Source organism: Lissotriton vulgaris, chromosome 4_1 (genome assembly GCF_964263255.1).
Source record: "Lissotriton vulgaris chromosome 4_1, aLisVul1.2, whole genome shotgun sequence".
NCBI classification, from domain to species: domain Eukaryota; kingdom Metazoa; phylum Chordata; class Amphibia; order Caudata; family Salamandridae; genus Lissotriton; species Lissotriton vulgaris.
This window is the reverse complement of record NC_141691.1, coordinates 1,382,815,708-1,382,833,121: the sequence shown is the minus strand read 5'-3', so window position 1 is coordinate 1,382,833,121 and position 17,414 is coordinate 1,382,815,708. Positions and strand designations below refer to the sequence as shown.

Sequence of the window (17,414 nt, the reverse complement as noted above, 5' to 3'; positions counted from 1 at the left end):
GGTGATTCTGGGTGAGTCGAAGGTAAGCGGGGAGTGAGTTCCATGTTTTGGCAGCCAGATATGAGAAGGATCTGCCTCCCATGGTGGTCTTGTTGATGCGAGGTACAGTGGCGAAGGCTTGGCTGGAAGAGCGCAGTTGGCGGGAGGGGGTGTAGAAGGACAGTCGAGAGTTGAGGCAGTCTGGTCCGATGTCGTATAGTGATTTGTGTGCGTGGGTAAGCAGTCGGAAAGTAATCCTCTTATTGACGGGTAGCCAGTGGAGGTCTTTAAGGTGACCAGAGATGTGTTCGTAGCGTGGGATGTCTAATATGAGCCTGGCTGAGGCGTTTTGGATTCGTTGTAGTTTCTTCTGGAGTTTAGCGGTGGTACCTGCGTATAGGGTGTTTCCGTAGTCCAGTCGGCTCGTGACTAGAGCGTGGGTGACTGTTTTCCTTGTTTCGGTGGGGATCCAGCGAAATGTTTTTCTCAGCATGCGAAGAATGTTAAAGCAGGAAGAGGATACGGCGCTGACTTGTCTGTTCATTGAGAGTGAAGAATCCAGGATGACGCCAAGGTTCCGTGCGTGGTCTGTCGGGATGGGTGCATTTCCGAGGGCTTCCGGCCACCAGGAGTCGTCCCATGCAGAGGGGGATTTACCTAAGATGAGGACTTCTGTTTTGTCTGAGTTCAGTTTCAGACGGCTTTGTTTCATCCATTCGGCGACTTCTTTCATTCCTTCGTGTAGGTTAGTTTTGGCGGTGCTGGGGTCATTGGTGAGAGAAAGGATCAGTTGAGTGTCATCCGCATAAGAGATGATGTTGAGGTTGTGTTGGCGTGCGATGGCCGCGAGGGGGCTCATGTATACGTTGAAGAGGGTGGGACTGAGTGAGGATCCTTGTGGTACGCCGCAGATGATTTCAGAGGCCTCGGATTTGAATGGTGGGAGGCGGACTCTCTGTGTTCTTCCGGAGAGGAAGGAGGTGATCCATTCCATTGCCTTTCCTTGGATTCCGATGTTTCTGAGGCGTTGTAAAAGGGTGCTGTGGCAGACTGTGTCGAAGGCTGCAGAGAGGTCGAGGAGGATGAGGGCGACTGTGTCTCCATTGTCCAGTAGAGTTCGAATGTCGTCTGTTGCTGCGATGAGGGCGGTCTCAGTGCTGTGTTTTGCTCGGAAGCTGGACTGTGAGGAGTCGAGGGATTTGTTGGCTTCGAGGAAAGCGGCGAGCTGGTTGTTGACAGCTTTCTCGATGACTTTGGCCGGGAATGGAAGGAGCGAGATGGGGCGGTAGTTTTTGAGTTCGGTGGGGTCTGCTGTTGGTTTTTTCAGAAGGGCGGTGAGTTCAGCGTGTTTCCAGTCTTCTGGGAAGGTAGCGGAGTTGAAGGAGCAGTTGATGACGTCTCGGAGGTGCGGAGCTATGACGGAGTCTGCTTTGTTGAAGATGTGGTGAGGGCATGGGTCTGAGGGGGATCCAGAGTGGATGGAGTTCATCAGGCGGATGGTGTCCTCAGTGGAGATTGGGTTCCAGGCGTTAAGGGTGTTAACGGGGGGAAGATGGTCAGCTGATGGTAGGGTGGGTTGGCTTCCGGGTTGGATGTCAAAGCTGTTGTGGATGTCAGCAATCTTGTTGTGGAAAAAAGAAGCTAGGGAGTCGCAGAGGGTTTGAGAAGGGGTGACGTCGTTGGAGTTGGCCGAGGGGTTGGAAAATTCCTTGACGATGTTGAAAAGTTCCTTGCTGTTGTGGGCGTTGTTGTCAAGTCGATCCTTGAATGCTGTTTTCTTGGCTTTTCGGATCAGTTGGTGGTGAGTACGGATGGCGCTTTTGAAGGCGTCCTTGTTGCTGGTGGATGGGTCTTTTTTCCAGGCCTTTTCAAGGGAGCGGCACAGTTTCTTGGACTTCTTGAGGTCATCGTTGAACCATGAGGCCTTCTTGATGTCAAGTTTGTGTTGACGTTTTTTCAGTGGTGCAGGTGGAACAAATTTGTGGCATGGTGCACAGCAAAGGCTGTGGATCCCCTTTCTGAGGTTCTCCTCTTCCTTCTTTCTCTTGCCCAGCAGGGCTCTGCTCTGGGCACTATCAAAGTCTACCTTTCGGCCATTTCAGCCTTCTTAAGGCTTCCTGATCAGCCTTCTCTTTTCAAGTCCACTGTTGTAAATAGATTCTTGAAGGGCATCACCCACATGTTTCCTCCTATTCCCTTCGTGATGCCTCAGTGGGACTTGAACCTTGTACTGACTTACCAGATGTGCGCTCCCTTTGAGCCACTTCATAACTGTCCTCTACGTCTTCTGACTCTTAAGACTGCATTCCTGGTTGCCATCACCTCTGCCAGGAGAGTGAGTGAGCTCCAGGCTCTATCTTCTAAACCTCCTTTCCTCTCTGTCCATCCGGACAAGGTTGTTCCGAGGACTCGTCCTTCTTTCCTGCCCATGGTGGTTACAGCCTTTCATATCTGGCTGTCCATCACCTTGCCCACCTTCTTTCCGCATCCCTCGAAAGAGGAAGAGAGGCTCCACCGTCTGGACCCAAAACATGCACTCTCCTTCTATCTAGACTGCACACGCCAGTTCCGGGTGGACGACCAGCTCTTTGTTGGTTACGTGGGCGCTATGAAGGGACGGGCGGTGCGCAAGTGGACCATCTCTCGGTGGGTCGTCTTTTGCATCAAGGCTTTCTACTCCTTGGCGTAGAAGGAGCCTCCTGTGGGGCCGCGCATCCATTCCACTTGGGCCACGGCAGCTTCTACTGCGTTGGGTCGGGTCATCTGTCAGGCAGCTACTTGGGCCTCTCTACACACGTTTGCTAATCACTACTGCCTGGACAACCCAGTCCGGAGAGATGGCTTTTTCAGCCGTTCCGTTCTCCAGGACTTTCTGGTGTGATCTTGGTTCGCAGACCCACCACCGGGGTTGGTATTGCTGGGGTATCTATTTTAAGGTAAGGAATCTAACACTAACCTGTTTCTTTCAGATGTACAAGTTGCTTACCTTCGGTAACGGTATATCTGTAAGAAACAGCAGTTGGTGGTAGATTCCTTACCACCCCACCTACTCTCCCCGTTCTGCGAACCGATATCTAGGGTTAAGGTATCTCCCTTGAGGGCCCTAGTTTCACCGCACCAGTGTCAGTTTCTTGCCTGGCTCTGCGTTCCTGGCACGGAAAGCTGTGTTCAGAACTTACGTCAGCGCGCGAGGGTGGTGTCTAAGTACTCGGACGTCATCCCGGCGATCACGACGCAGGCGACGGACGCAGAGCCGCAGACGACGCCTACCGACGCGCAAGGGTACTGCTGACGAAAACTTTCCGGATCCAGTCTGATGCCTGGGGATATTCTAAAGTAAGGAATCTAACACTAACTACTGTTTCTTACAGATATATCGTTACCGAAGGTAAGTAACTTGTGCATCACGCTATGATGGGGTGGCCATCTGAGGTAGGTGGAGATCAGAGGACTCTGGTCGAGCCACAGCTCTACATCAACTTGCTGTAGTGGAGAGCGATCTCACTGCCTTTGCAAGCTTCTCTTCCTTTCATCAAGGGAAGGCTTGTTTAAGTGTTCCCTGACAACACCACCGCTATGTGGTATTGCATCAAACAGGACACGGTGGAGTCGTGTACAGTCTGTCAAGAGGTCCTGCGTCTCTGCACATAGATAGAACATCATGGCATTTCTCTCGTGGTTTAACATCTTGGCTCTCTGACCTCCAGAGCAGGCAAACTCAGCCGTTTATGCCTAGCAAATCTCAAATGGATTCTCCATCTGGCGATAGTGCAAGGTCTCTTCAACAACTGGAGAGAACTTGAGGTAGATTTATTTGCCACTGCAGAGAACATGCAATGTCAGCACTTTTGCGTGTTTGAGTTTCCTGGGTGATTCTCACTCAGAGACTCTTTTTGTCTCAATTGGAGCTCCAAGCTCCTTTATGCTTTTTTAATGATACCTCTCCTGCCCAGAATGGTCAAGACAATTAGGGAAAGACCGGGCCAAAGTCATTCTTGTGACTGCAGATTTGTCACAGAGAGTATGGTATTCCAAACTCCTAAGCATTAGCATTGGTCCTCTGATCAGGCTGCATCTTCAGGAGGATCTACTGTCTCAACAATAGGGCAGGGTGCTTCATGCATGGAGATTGAACTTCAGCAGTTGACATTTTTTGACATTCACCCTGAAGTCTGGCTGACAGTCGCCCCTCAACCAATACAAATTTGTGTCTTTGCTTGCATCCAAATGGGTTGTTCACCTTTCTGCACCCTTGTCTAAAGTTCTGTTGTTTGTTCTCTCTATAGCCCAGCAAGGCTTTGCTTTGAACAGGTTAAAGGGTATATTTCAGCCATATCAGCAATTTTTCAGTTGCCCGATCAGCCCTCTCTGTCACCGGTTGTGACTCGTTTTCTCAAAGGATTCCTGCATGTGTTCCATCCAAAACCCTTCATCATACCCTAATGGGACCTGCACCTAGTTCTAACTTTGTTGATGTTTGCACCTTTCGAGCCCTTGCGCGATTGCTCCCTTCATTTACTTGCCATAAAAACAGCATTTCCAGTGACCATTACATCAGCAAGGAAGGGTTAGTGATTTGCAAGCACATTCTTTGCACCTTCCTTACACAACTTTTTACCCAGACAAACTAGTTTCAATAACACATGCCTCTTCCCTACCAAAAGTGGTATAACCTGTAGGAAGGTGGATATCTGACTATATGGTTACCCCAACTTTTTGCCTAGTGTTTAGCTGGTTTTCAACTTAGTTGGCCTGGGATACTACTAATCAGGGCCCCAGGCTATCTGCTCTCACTGTAAAATGGACTCCATGTACTTTAGGTACATCTCCAATTGGATATTGGGTCACCTTATGAGCCCCTATATAGTGTACCATAGGTACCCAGGGCATAGGTGCATCCATGGCCTACCAGGGGCTGCGGCATGTATTATGCCACCCCTGGCTGGCCATCCACATTGACACAACTGGCTGATCACTAAGCTGGGGCAAGGTCGTGTAATCACCCCTTGCTTAGGTATAGTATCCCTATACCTACAGACACATATATACCTATAAGTCACTCCTATGGCAGGCCTTAACAATCCTGAAGGCAGAGTGCTTGGTTTTATGTGAGATGGTGCTCTAGCATGAGCTGAGCCTGTCTGCAGCTTTCAGAACCATGTCCTTATAGCTGTTCTATGACATAGCCATATTATATATACTCTTAAGTGCATTATAATCCTCGCGGTTAATGCTAACTTTAGTTTGGCTTTATCAAAACATGTCGTGTAAGGTGTCATACGCTTTGGAATACTACCCCCTCGCCAGTTCTGGCGACGGGGGTAGCATTCCACCCTTTTAGAGGGAGAAGACATGTTGTTCCTATTATCCTGGTTAAAGTTAAGCAGAGCCTCCGCATCACAAAATGGATGCTGCTGGCACAGACACAAGTCTGACCTCCTGCTGTTGGGAGTCCTTCCAGTGAGGGAGGCCTGGACAATAGGTTTCCTGTCTTGGGAGGTGCTAGCACCACCCCAGACAGGCTCTTGTGTATTGGTGCAGGGAGGGCTAAAAGAAATGAGACACTTTCTGGGGCACACAAGGTGCCCCATGCATAATCCTGTTCAAACCGGTGCTGGGGCACTCCAGCCCCAGCTCTGGCGCGAAACTGGACAAAGGGAAAGGGGTGTAACCACCCCCTTCCCTGGTCCCACCCATAGGAGGGACCTAGCAGGTAATCCAGCCCCTTTAATCAGTATATAGGTAGGAGCTGAGTCTAGAGACTTTAGATTATCCTGAACTGAAACTTGAAACGAAACTCTGGACCTTCGTCATTCTACTGCAACTAGAAGACTGAAGAATCTCCCTTATGGTCAAGGAGTGACCACCCTGTGCAAACGGGCACCAACAGCGACTTGCCGGTTTGCTTTGTCGATGCTCCAGCCGGAGCCCGGTGCACAGAGCCAGACAGGAACTGGACTTCCAGACGTCTCTGACCCTGACCCACATCTGCAGCAGAGCTGAGACCCATAGAGGCGACGAGAGACTTGGGACCAGAAAGCTTGAAAATCCTGCTTATTGCTAATTGCGCAGCTTCTGAGGCACCCTCGAAGTTGTGCATTGGGGATTAAGAAGCCCCAGCTTCGAGCCACTTTTGCACCGACGCACAGCCCTCCACAGTCCACGAGTGCCGCGTGGGGCCTGCTGTTGCTTTTGAGCTCGATTCGCCTTTCCGATCACTTGCCCATTGGCTAGTGGCCTCTGTAAAGGCGAACCTTTGAATCTACACCGCTGGCCTGGTTGCTCCAAGCTTGCTCCTGCTTCCCTGAAAAAGAGAAGCACCCCAGACCTTGCTGGTCTGACTTGAAGCGAATATTCGATTCCTGAGTGGGTTGCATTTGCCAAGGCTCGTTGGGTCCAATCCGGGTCCTGACACCGCAGACATCTATATCCATCGTGGGACAGCTCGATTCCAGCACCTGGTCGTCGTCCACGTCTCCTGGACCTCGTGGCTGCAGAGACAAGCTTCACGACATCACCTGATTGCTTCACGACATCACCTTGTTCCTTCCTGGTCACTGGCTAGTGACCCATACTCTGTCCCATCTGCTTTCAGGTACTCTTCATCCTCTATCCACCATTGGATCCAACCGGACACTTCTCTCTGGTCGCCTGCAGCATCTTTTTACATGTCTCCATAGGATTCAGCGACGAAACCCGACACAACTTGACACCTTTGAACCCGGCTCCTATGGGTGAGGTAACGCGCGTACTCCGGTGCTCCTGTGGCCATTGACTATCCAAGTGTCCTAGTTTTCAGTAGCTTTCTCCTAGTCCTTCCGGAAGTGTCTTAAATCAACTAGTTTCTGACTCTTACGTTCCCATTGTATCCCTATGGTAACTCGCGTGTGTGTTAAGACACTGCTCACGCTTCCCGTGGGCCTCCTGCTTCCTAACCTTTGGTAGTTCAGTGTAGCCCCAGCGATTCCCTAGGCCTACTCCCTGTTCGTGACGTGGTTCTTATACCACTATTTTAGTATATGGTTTGCAACGCCCCTAGGGCTCAACTGTATTTTGTGCAACTTATTGTATGATAATTAAGTATCTTGTTATGTGCTTTGGCCTCTGACCTCATAAAGAGTTCAGAGGGGTTGTGTTAGTAATAAATACATTAATATTTTATATATAACCTGTGTGGTGTCCTTTCATTTGGTAATCAAGGGGTTACATATGGTAAAACAGCTGGCATCACATGCTCTCTGAAGTTTTAGCCTAAGACTGCTTTGTCCACGCTACCACTAGGATAGCTGGTCTGTAAGGCTGACTTTACAACCATCACCATATCAATCAATCAAGCAATCACATTTATAAAGCGCGCTACTCACCCGCTAGGGCCTCAAGGCGCTGGGAAGGGGTGGGGGCTACTGCTCGAAAAGCCAGGTCTTGAGGAGCTTCCTGAAGGAGAGATGGTCCTGGGTGAGTCGTAGGTGGGTGGGGAGGGTGTTCCAAGACTTTGCCGCCAGGTAGGAGAAGGATCTTCCTCCGGTGGTGGCTCTGCGGACCCGTGGGACGGTGGCGAAGCTGGCGGAGCGGAGCTGGCCGGTTGGCGTGTAGAACGTGAGGCGTTTGTTGAGGTACTCTGGGCTTACATCGTGGAGAGCCTTGTGTGCGTGGGTGAGGAGTCTGAACGTGATCCTCTTGCTGACTGGGAGCCAGTGCAGGTCCCTCAGGTGGGCGGAGATGTGGCTGTGTCGGGGGATGTCCAGGACGAGTCGAGCTGAAGCGTTCTGGATGCGCTGGAGTATTTTCTGTAGTTTGGCCGTGGTCCCCGCGTAGAGGGCGTTCCTGTAGTCCAGACGGCTGGTGACGAGAGCCTGGGTGACCGTTTTCCTAGTTCCAGTGGGGATCCAGCGGCTGATCTTACGGAGGATGAGGACTTCCGTCTTGTCTGAGTTCAGTTTTAGACGGTTGAGCTTCATCCATTCCGCGATGTCTTTCATGCCGTCCTGAAAGCTGGCTTTGGCGGAGGCGGGGTTGTTGGTGAGGGAGAGGATCAGCTGGGTATCATCGACGTAGGAGATGATGTTGAGGTTGTGCTTACGTGCGATGGCTCAGAGGGGGCTCATGTAGACATTGAAGAGGGTGTGGCTGAGCGAGGGGCCTTGCGGTACGCCGCAGATGATCTTGGTGGCTTCTGCGAGGAAGGGCATGAGACGGACTCTTTGGGTTCTGTCGGCGAGGAAGGAGGTGATCCATTCCAGGGCCTTTCCTTAGATCCCGGCGTGGTGGAGGCGGGTTGCTAGGGTGCGGTGGCAGACCGTGTCGAAAGCAGTCGAGGAGGATGAGGGCAGCAGTTTCTCTGTTGTCAAGCAGGGTCCTGATGTCGTCGGTGGCTGTGATGAGGGCGTACTCGGTGCTGTGGTTCGCTCGGAATCCGGATTGCGATGTGTCGAGGGAGCCGGTCATCTTGAGGAAGGCTGTCAGCTGTGTGTTGACGGTTTTCTCGATGACTTTAGTGGGGAAGGGGAGAAGTGAGATGGGGCAGAAGTTCTTGAGGTCTGGGGTCTGCTGTGGGTTTCTTCAGGAGGGCGCTGATGTCTGCATGCTTCCAGCTCTCCGGGAAGGTGGCGGATGCGAAGGAGTTGTTGATGATGTCCCGGAGTTTGGGTGCAAGGTTGGAGTCGGTCTTGTTGAAGATGTGGTTGGTGTGGGCACAGGTCGGTAGGGGAGCCCGAGTGGATGGAGTTCATAGTGTGGGTGGTGTCTTCCGTGCTGACCTGGGTCCAGGCGCAAAGGGTAGTGGTGGGGGGCGTAGGTTCGGTGGCAGGGTAAGGGTTCTGGGCGCCGAAGCTGTCGTGTATGTCGATGATCTTACGGTGGAAAAACGTGGCGAAAGAGTTGCAGAGGTCTTGCGATGGCGTGATGTTGTTGTTGCTGGCGTTGGGGTTGGAGAGCTCTTTCACGATGTTAAAGAGTTCCTTGCTGTTGTGGTTGTTGTTATCCAGTCGTTCTCTGAATGCTGTCCTTTTGGTGGTGCGGATCAGCTGGTGGTGTTTGCGGGTGGCGTTCTTGAGGGCTTTCATGTTTTTTTTTTTATAAAAGTTGTTTTTATTGCATTTGAAAAAAAGGAACTAAATTGAGGAAAAAGACAGAAAGAAAACAGGCGGCAACATTGCAGTAGTATACACATTAGCCCAGCAGTTACTCCTGACGTACCCAGTAAAAGCCTCGACCTACAGTTAATCGCACAAAGCAGAGTCCGGTAAGATAGTGATGGCTAAGGGTGTCAACCGCCAGAGGGTCCTCAATATCTCTGCTGAGTCTTCCATGAGAAGGGGCCATCCCTTTTCACCAAGTCCCTCGGGATATTCCCGGGTTGGCCAGTTCCCCCCCTCCAGCAAGCTGTGCCGCAACAAATACAGAACCCCCCCAACCGTGTTCCCTTCCCACCTCCCCGACGTCCCTCCCCCCCCCTCCCAGGTGGTGGCGCCAACTAACATTCTCTGTCTGCATCACACAGTCACATCATTCGTGTAATTAGATCTGGAAACGGTGGAGTGCTCGTAGGGCCGATGGGCAAACAGCAGATGGCAAACCATTTGATAAGAACCTGAGTAATGGTCCCCACCGGAACATAAAGTTCTTAAAGTTGCCCAAGAAGATGTCCGCCATTCTCTCCATGCTCATCAATCTCCATAGCTTTGCGTGCCATAGCGACATAGCTGGGGCCATCGGCCTTTTCCAGGCCGCAGCTAGTGTAATCTTAGCCGCCCCCAGACACAGCCACATAATCTGTTTGTCTGCTTTCGTCTGATGTTCCAGTAACGGATCCCAGAGACCCAGGATGACAAAGGACAAGGAGTCCGGGATCGGGTATCCCAACATGTCTTTGATATGAGATAAAATTTCGGTCCAAAAAGGTCGGATGATTGGACAGTCCCACCAGATGTGGCGAAAATCCCCCAGTAAGCCACATCCCCTCCAGCAGCGATCCGAAGTCGCCGGGAATATGCGGTGGAGTTTGGAGGGGTAAAGGTACCAATCAAACATAGTTTTAAAATGGGCATCGCAGAGATCCGCTGAGTGATTGTGGGCCTTAATGTCCCGCCAGAGACCCTTCCATTCACCTTCCTCCATGCCCCTACCCAGCTGACCTTCCCAATGGTCCATATAGCGGGGACGAGGGGAGACCACTGTGCCAAGCAGGAGCTTATATAAAAAGGAGATTGTTCCCTTCATCGTGGTGGTTCGTAAAATAAAGGCCTCGAAAGGCGAGGGCGGTCTCGTAGCCGCCTCTCTCAGACCAGGGGAAGTCGCCCAATGGATCAGCTGGGCATAACGGAATTTCTCCAGTATTAGGGGTGTCTTTCATAGATTCACATGCCTGAATCATTCCCCGTCGTCGGAGTGGGAGCCCACGGTACATAAAAAAGTAGTAAAATATACCCTTAGTACATAAGAAATAACAATATACCCAACCAGGAAGTAAAGTAGCCCCAGCTACAGTAAATAAAACTTCCACATTAGAACCTGTCCAGGTCATTATGTATGGACCAAACTGCAGCCAATCAGGCCACAGCTCCCACCAGAATGCTCTCCCCAGAGACCCAGGCTCTCAGATTTTTTACAGCACGTCGTGTGATAGGGAGTCCCTCTGAGCTCTGCTCATTTCTTCTCTTGGATCGAGTTTATTTCTTCTACAATGTCTACTTCTAAGTCCCTTTTCAGGGCCTGTGACTCGTGTGGAAAAGCGAGACTGTTTAAAGAAGATCCACACACTCGCTGCATCTACTGTTTGTACCCTGACCATCAGGTTAAGGAGTGTAGCATCTGTCGTAAATTTTCTCCTAAAACCCTCAGGGACAGAGAGGGTCGCCTGCTGCTGTGGCTGCAGAGGATAAAGAACAAGGATGAGCCATTTTCTGAGGTAGGAAGTTTTGCCTCAGGGTCTACTAAGGAGTCGAAGAAAAGGAGAGCTGAGAGTGCTGTGCCTACTCCGAAAGCTAAGGTGGCGAAACACCAGATCGCCTCACAGACTGGGGAGCCTTCTACTTCGAAAGCTCAGAAATCCTCTGAGAAGTCTGTTAAGCTTCCAAGCTCAAAAAGAACGGAGTCTTTGGTGTCTCCTGTAAGACCTGTGACTAAGGCACCAACAACGTTGCCGATTTCCAGTCAGGCTGCCTCTGCCATGACTTCTACATTGACTTTCTCCTCACCAAAATCGTCTATGGTGATGGCCTCAGCCTCCTCTCCAACTTTTGTTCATGTTCAGATTCGTCCCATCTCGTCGACGAAGGTTATCACACCTCTCGTCGACGATCAGACATCGACGACACCGAAACAGTCGACGAAGAAATCCTCGTCGTCGTCGACGGCTGCTCCGTCGACGAAGAAGACCTTGCTGTCGTCGACACCATCGTCGACGAAGATATCGTCGACGGACCCATCGACGACGAAAAAGACCCCGTCGACGGACGTGTCGACGAGAGCGTCGTCGACGAAGGTGAAGATTGTCTCGTCGACGGCCCCGTCGACGGCCCCGTCGACGATGAAAACTGCTCCGTCGACGGTTCCCTCGTCGACGGCAAGATCCAACACGTCGACGAAGGTAACACCACCTCTGAAATCGAAAGAGCCATCGTCTTCAACGTCCAAGGCGACGACACAGAGCTCGGATTTGCCAGACAATCCACCTACACCAAAATTGTCGTCTTGTACAGACCTGCAAGTATGGTCAGCAAAAAGCACTGCCATACCTCTTCCATCTCCAGCCACAACTGCGGCTTTATTGCAAAAGAGGTCATCTCAATCCACGCCATTGTCGCCACTCCAAATGCCAGACAGGCTATTGGATTCGGAAGCAGAATCTGGTGATGACATGTTCCAAGCGGCTGAAAGTCCTTCTGACTTACTGATACAGGTTAAGGATCAAGAGGAAGAGGAACAGCAAATTCAGGCACCTACATTGGTGAACACTTCTGCGCCAGGAATGCAGATGCCAATGGAACTTTACGAGAATCTGCAATATATGCTGAGCGATTATTATCGCTGATTCCCGCCCTCGGAGTCGGGCGACTCTCATATTACCTCCCCACAACCTCAAGTGGGTAAAGGTCCAAGGGCTAATAGGTCGGAAGAGGCACAGAATACCCGACCTACCACGCCATTATCTCCCCACCAACAGGATGATGACAATTCTGATGAGGACACCCATGAAGAAGGGGAATTGAATAGGTCGGACTCGTCGGAGTATGAAGACTATCAGGCAGAGACGCCATCCCCAGAGGAACAACCAAAGGCTGAGTCACCGCCGGTGGATATAGCGAACTTCCATAGAATTATGGACAAGGCCACTAAGAGATTTCTAGTTTCAATGGAAGCAAAGCAAGATGAGTGCTTTCTTTATGATTTTAAGACTTTATCTCAGAAGCAAAGTTGGTCTATTCCCATCATAGACTTTATCTGGAAGGAGGGGCTTAAGATAATGGCCACGCCAAATTCTTCTCCCGCGGTATTGCCGCGAGTCGACAAGAAATATAGGGCGCCAGCCTCTTCACCTGCTTGTCTCATCGGCCAGGCAAAGACGGACTCAGTCATTGCGCAAGCAGCACAAAAGAGGGCTAGGAACCCCTCAACTCAGATCTCCATTCCAACAGACAGAGACGGAAGACGCCTCAATACCATTGGTAAAAAGGTATCTACTATCGCGGCCACCACTGTTAGAGCTGCTAATTCGTTGGCAATTCTCGGTAGATATGACAGACAAATGTGGTCTGACATATCCCCATACATCCAGAAATTGCCTGAGCCAGACCGCTCTGAGGCCACCAAGATTCTACAAGAAGGCGAATGTGCTTCGTCTGAAATTATCGACGCAGCAGTGGACGTAGCGGCCACAGGTTTTAGACAATTGGCAGGAGCTGCAGTGCTCAGAAGAGAGGGATGGTTAAAATCTACGTCCTTTCGACAAGAAGTACAGGCCAAAGTTTTAAATATGGCTTATGACGGCGAGTTCCTTTTTGGCACACATGTGGACGAAGCCTTACAGTCCATTAAGAAGGATACAGAAACCGCACGTTCATTAGGTACTCTGCAGTACCGTAAATCTTCCTTTCGTGGTGCAAAAGGAAGGGGTAACTTCTCCAGCAGAGGAGGTTATTACCAGCAACGCCCATATTCGAACAACCAAAGCAACCAAAGGTACCAGCCTTACAAACATCAACCTTATGGCCAAAGACGGAGTAATTATACACAATCCCGAGGTAAAACTACCTATCGGGGTAGAGACAATGCCAACAAGAAGTGAAAAAAGCGTCCTGCCGCCACTTTGCCTACGCCAGCCACAAATTGGAGGAAGAATATCCCTGCATTACTCTCAATGGTCCAATATTACAACAGACAGATGGGTCTTGGATGTAATCTCAAAAGGTCACATATTGGAATTTGTAAAGACCCCTCCAAATTCACCCCCAAAAGGACCACCCCCAGCACATCTCAAAGAGCTGTTCGTCCAAATCAATGCAATGATTCGGAAAGGGGCAATCGAGAAAGTACCTCAACATCAGAGAGGAAAAGGGTTTTACTCTCGTTTTTTCTTGATACGCAAAAAATCGGGGGAGTGGCGCCCCATCCTCGATTTGCGTGCCCTCAACAAATTTATCAAGCAGTTGACTTTCAGAATGTTGTCACTCCAAGAGATCCTCCAGTTTCTGACGGAAGGCGACCACATGGCAACCCTGGACCTTCAGGATGCTTACTTCCACGTACCCATCTTCCCCAGGCACAGGAAGTTCCTAAGATTCAGAGTGGCTGGCAGGGACTTTCAGTTCAAGGTCCTTCCCTTCGGGCTACGTTCAGCCCCGAGGGTATTCACAAAGATGTTGGCACCGGTGGCGGCCCACTTACGGTTGCAGGGTGTCCAGATTTACCCATATCTGGACGACTGCCTTATCAAGGCCAATTCCTATGCCACCGCAAGCAGTCATATCCAGACATGCCTGTCCCTATTTCAAAAGTTGGGTTTTTCAATAAACTTCAAAAAATCGGACCTAACACCGTCTCAGAGGACGTCTTTCCTGGGAGCGACTCTGGATTCCAAAAAAGCTCAAGTCTTCATTTCAAACGAAAGACAAGCAAAGATCCAGGAACTGGCGAGGGCACTCCTCAGAAAAAAGTGCGTTTCAGTTCGAAGATTCAAGTCTTTCCTAGGGATGTTGTCATCTTGCATCCTCCTATCTCCAAACTGTCGTCTGAGGATGAGACCACTACAAGAAGAACTCGGCCACCAATGGGTGCAAATATCCGGTTCCTTCGAAGATGTCATCGTCTTAACGCCTCGAATGAAACAAGCAATTCTGTGGTGGACTCAAGCACGCAACCTGCAAGTAGGCTGCGCCTTTCTAGCAGAAGTCCCCAGTTTCATCGTAACCACGGATGCCTCGCTGGAAGGTTGGGGCGCTCACCTTCAAGGGATGACAATCAGTGGCAAATGGAACACACAGCAAAAGACATGGCACATCAATTTATTGGAGTTGAGGGCCATTTTCCTCGCACTCAAATCATTTCAAGCGACTCTGTCAAACTCGTCCGTGTTGATCCGAACAGACAACACGACGAGCATGCATTACCTGAACAAACAGGGGGGCACAAGATCAGCCCGTTTGTCTCAGCAAGCTCAAGAAATCTGGAATTGGGCCCTGGCACACAACATCAACCTGACAGCAGTTCATGTCCCGGGAGTAGCCAATGTACTAGCAGATTCCCTAAGCAGATCCAAATGCAGCACTCACGAGTGGGAACTGCATCAGCCGGCACTGGATCAAATTTTTCAGAGATGGGGTCGCCCCGATCTAGATCTCTTCGCGACCTACCACAACAAGAAATGCATCCATTTCGCGAGCTGGATTCCTCACAAGGAATCTTGTGGGGACGCTCTCTCTATGAACTGGGAACAAATCTTTGCCTACGCCTTCCCTCCGATTCCTCTAATTCCCAAGGTCATCAAGAAAATGAGGAGACAACCGTGTCGTCTGATTCTAATTGCTCCACGGTGGCCCAGACAATACTGGTTCACACAGCTTCTTCTCCTCTCAGAGTGCGAACCAGTTCAGCTGCCTCAAATTCCGGATCTTCTGACAATTCAGGACGGCAAAATATATCATCCAGACCCTCATTCTCTAAAATTGTCAGCTTGGCTCCTCAACACCATGAGTTCGCACATTTGAACATTCCTCAGGACTGTCAGGAAGTCCTGAACAATGCTAGGGCACCTTCTACGAATAGAACTTACAGGCTTAAATGGAAGCGTTTTTGTGCTTGGTGCAAGACTATGGGTTTACATCCTATACATGCTGAACCTGACAAGATTTTGCCCTTCTTTTTACATCTTGCTAAATCGGGCTTGGCGCACTCTACACTCAAAGTGTTTTTAGCGGCAATATCCAGATACCGACAGGACGGTAAAAATTCACTATATTCCGCAAGAATTATCCAGCAATTCTTTAAAGGTTTATTCCGCATGTTTCCACCAGTCCGTAGGCCACCTCCATCCTGGCACTTGAATATTGTATTAGCTCAACTCATGCGCCATCCTTTTGAGCCAATTCATAAAGCTGATCTAAAATTCATCACCTGGAAAGTTGCTTTACTACTGGCATTGACATCTGCCAGAAGGGTCAGTGACATACAGGCGTTTACATCTAAACCACCTTTCTTGCAATTCGCAAATGATTCGGTGATACTGCGCACCAACCCGAAGTACATACCCAAAGTACCATCGGATTTCCACCTGAATGAGCCAGTCATACTTAAAACGTTTTTTCCAAATCCGCAGACACCAGCGGAACGAACTCTACACTCGCTGGATATCAAGCGGTGTCTCAAATTCTATCTCTCCAGGACAGCTGCCATCAGGAAGACTGATCAATTGTTTGTTGCACATGGCAAACCACGTCAAGGCAGTGCAGTGACAAAACAAACTATCGCTAGATGGGTCTCTTCAGCGATAGGGCTCTGCCATCAACAGGCAGGTAAACCCTTACAGACCTTGCCCAGAGCACATTCTACGAGAGCAGTTGCTTCTTCGACTGCTTTGTTTGCTGGTGTGCCTCTCCTGCATATCTGCAGAGCTGCAACTTGGTCCAGCAGGCACACATTCACGAGGCATTACTGTCTGGAATCTTCGAGCGATACCGATGCCTCGGTGGGAAGAGCAGTCCTGCGTAATCTTTTCCAATAAGGTGAGCCTCTGCTATTTCTCTCCCACCTCCTCTTGCTCTTTTGACGCCTATTGTGTTATTGCTTTGCATTGTGTTTTTCTTGCATTGCTGCTATGTGCCTGGCGTCCAAGAGCTATGTATATGTTATTGCTATTACTGCTCACTACTCTGATTCAGGCATGTGAATCTATGAAAGACACCCCTAATACTGGAGAAGAACAATAGTTACTTACCTGTAATCTGTGGTTCTCCAGTATTGGTGTCTTTCATAGATTCACATGCACCCACCCACCTCCCCTCAGAGGCTCACTCAGGCTGTTTTCTCTATACTTTACTCCGGTACACTCCGGTGCTACAGAATCTGAGAGCCTGGGTCTCTGGGGAGAGCATTCTGGTGGGAGCTGTGGCCTGATTGGCTGCAGTTTGGTCCATACATAATGACCTGGACAGGTTCTAATGTGGAAGTTTTATTTACTGTAGCTGGGGCTACTTTACTTCCTGGTTGGGTATATTGTTATTTCTTATGTACTAAGGGTATATTTTACTACTTTTTTATGTACCGTGGGCTCCCACTCCGACGACGGGGAATGATTCAGGCATGTGAATCTATGAAAGACACCAATACTGGAGAACCACAGATTACAGGTAAGTAACTATTGTTCTTTTCTGTGGGCGGCAGGCCATAGTCCCGCATGCAGTTAGAAAATGTGAGAGGTTCCGTGCCATGGAATAGGTGCGTAAGGGCCCTACAACCGCCCTTTCTCCAAGGCCGAAATGGCCCCTCCTGCAGCGCCGGCGGGAAAGCCGGATTGAAGTGCAAAGGAGTGAAGGGGGAGGGGAACGACGTCCAGCGCTTGTCTCCCGATACCGTGTCCCACACCTTTAGAACAGTGCCTGTGGGGGTGCTGATGTAAGCATTCCTAGGCCTGTCTGGCTTGGGTTTCCAAGCCAGGTCCCAGATCGATCTCCCAGCCACACTCCTATCCATGTGCAGCCAGTGTTTTTCAGATTTCTGTTGCGACCACTCCACCAAGACCCGCAATTGTGCGGCCTTATAGTACAGGTGCATATCCGGGAGGCCCACTCCACCTTCCTCCCTCGGGCGCCTCAGTCGCATAGGCGAGGCGTGCCAGTCCACCCTGCCACATGAATTTCAGCAAGAGGGTCTTCAGCCGTCGGAAGAAATCCAACTCCATTGGTATAGGGAGGGCTTGGAAAATGTACAGAAATTTAGGAAGG

The 17,414-nt window shown here is 50.2% G+C and overlaps 1 protein-coding gene across 1 annotated transcript in view; it reads left to right on the top strand.

The window, feature by feature from the left end:
• The window catches only part of ROCK1 (Rho associated coiled-coil containing protein kinase 1), a 2,273,505-nt gene that overhangs the window by 2,203,461 nt on the left and 52,630 nt on the right, over positions 1 to 17,414 (top strand). The gene's annotated exons all lie outside the window — the stretch shown is intronic.